General features: G+C 35.0%; 1 non-coding gene across 1 annotated transcript; it reads right to left on the minus strand.

The window, feature by feature from the left end:
* Nucleotides 1-1,628: 1,628 nt before the first annotated feature.
* Nucleotides 1,629-1,743, minus strand: LOC120315682. The gene has a single exon (XR_005558746.1). It is a non-coding gene; the product is annotated as a U5 spliceosomal RNA (small nuclear RNA).
* Between the last annotated feature and the right edge of the window lie 691 nt (nucleotides 1,744-2,434).

The raw sequence follows: 2,434 nt of genomic DNA on the forward strand, positions 1-2,434 counted from the left end.
TTGACCATGTCTGCTCTGTTTCTGCTTAGAGAGGTTTTTGGTGAAGGAGGAAGAAGAATAAAAGGGATACTTTTTCAGATGGAAGAAGAATAGGAAGAAAAGGATGGCAGAAAATAAATAAAAGCTATTTACCTTTCCTGCACCTAGAAGACTACTAGCTACTTCCAAAAAGAGGTATAAAGTGTAACCCTTCTACTGTGATATGGCAATTTTATCTCAAATTCCAAAAATTTTGCTAGTCAGAAAAATATATCCAGAGGGGATTCATTCTTAGATTCTATTTCAAGATTTCTGTAAAGACCCACCCACTTTGCATTTTAAGAAGACAGAACTGTTGGAATATTTCTTCCAACAGGCATCCTTTATTAAGAGAAAATGGTTGCAGGTGTTCTAGACAGGACCTGGGGCCAAAGCTCTGTGGTTCAAGGTTTTTTTTTTATTATTATTGAATTTTTTTTTAAATTTTACAAAAACAAAACAACCCTTCCCCAAACCTCCCCAACCCTCCCATTCCCTCCCCCGACCTTCCCAGAGCTGAATATAGGCTTAATTGAAATTTCTTCAAAAAATCTTAAAAAAGATATAAACCATGAATAAATCTAAATACATTAATTGAACAAATTATAAAATAATTAACAATAATATATATATAAAAAAACATAAATACCAAAAGAAAAATACTTAAAAGGAAAAAGAATAAAGAAAAAGAAAAAACAAAAAGATTAAAGAAAGTATAATAAAAAATAAAATAAAAAAGAATAAAGTCTATAAAATATTTTAAATTTTAAATATAAGTTATTGAAAAACTAAATAATATTTTTTTTATATCCAACTTATATTGTATAAAATCTATCCATTTTTTCCATACCGCAAAATACTTCTCTTGCGATTGATCCTTCAAAAAAGCCGAAATCTTTGCCATTTCCGCCAAATAAGAAACTTTAAAAAACCACTCTTGCAAAGTAGGCAAAGATTCCTTCTTCCAACATTGCCCTACTAACAACCTTGCGGCTGTAATTAAATTTAACATCAATGTGGTCTCTTTAGTATCACAATCAGTAACAATACCTAACAAAAACAATTGTGGGGTAAATTTTACCCTCCTTCTAAAAATTCTTTGAATATTCCACCATATCTTAATCCAAAAAGCTTTTATATTTTTACACGACCACCAGATATGATAGTAAGTAGCATCCAAACATCCGCATCTCCAACATTTAGGCTGTAAGTCAGGATACATGCGAGACATTTTTTGTGGATCAAGGTGCCATCTATAAAACATTTTGTAAAAATTCTCCCTTAAGTTTTGGGCTTGTGTAAATTTGACATTCTTCACCCAAATAATTTCCCAGGTATCTAGTAGAACTGGTTCACCAAAGAAATCCTTATAATATGAGATTTAAAGACCCTATCGACCTTTTTATTAAAAATTAAATAGGCATGCCATCCAAAAAGTAAATCCCAACCCTCCAAGAGGAGTATTTCTACATTTGTTAAATTAACCCAATCACTTATTAATGTTAAAACCACAGCCTCATAATACAATTTGAAATTCGGTACCTTGAGTCCACCTCTCTCGCGAATATCTTGTATAATTTTAAGTTTTACTCTTGGTTTTTTCCCTGCCCAGATAAATTTATTAATACCTTTCTGCCATTCATGAAAACTCATAAATGTTCCTCTCCACGGAAATCTTTAGTAAAAGGCGAAAGATTTATACGATCTGAAGAGAAACCAGAGTATGTGGTTCAAGGTTTTAAGGGGTCCCCAGCAGCCCCACCCACCCCACCACCTTTCCAGCAACAATACCAGGTGTTACATTTCCACCCCCTTTTTCCTCACTGCCAGTGGAAGGGAGACTTCAGAGAGAAGTAGATGAAAGCTGATGGTCCCATTGTTATGATTTAGTCCTTTTGGTGGTATACACATTTAATCCCTTTGAAGTTGTACCGAAGGAAGTGAGGGCCATAAAACCCCTTTGTTCACCCACCTTCCCCTTCATCATATGACAGAATCCAGAGAGGGCAGAAATGGGGTTTTCCATAGTCGATAACTAGAAATGAAATATAATTGGATTCTGACATCCTGCCCCCTTAAAAATAAGATAGATCCACCTGAAAGAAAACAAAACAGGTATACAAGTTAGTCTGTGTGAAACTTCTTTAATAGCTTCGGGGCTCTGACAAGACGTTTATGGACCCACTCGTTTTGTGAGGCAGGGAGGTGTTTCCATGCAACTAGGTACTGAGTCGCTCCATGATATCTCCTAGAGTCTAGGATTTCCTTTATTTCAAAGTGTTGTTCACCCTCCACCATGACTGGAGGTGGTGGGGGGGATTTTTGGCCATAACAATGACTGGTGTTGTCTTTTCAGCAAGCTGCAATGAAAAATTGGGTTTATTTGCCTGAGATTTTTTGGCAGTTCTAATTCTAC

This window comes from Crotalus tigris, unplaced genomic scaffold (genome assembly GCF_016545835.1).
Source record: "Crotalus tigris isolate CLP2741 ecotype Arizona unplaced genomic scaffold, ASM1654583v1 scf7180000017576.4783729, whole genome shotgun sequence".
Taxonomy (NCBI): domain Eukaryota; kingdom Metazoa; phylum Chordata; class Lepidosauria; order Squamata; family Viperidae; genus Crotalus; species Crotalus tigris.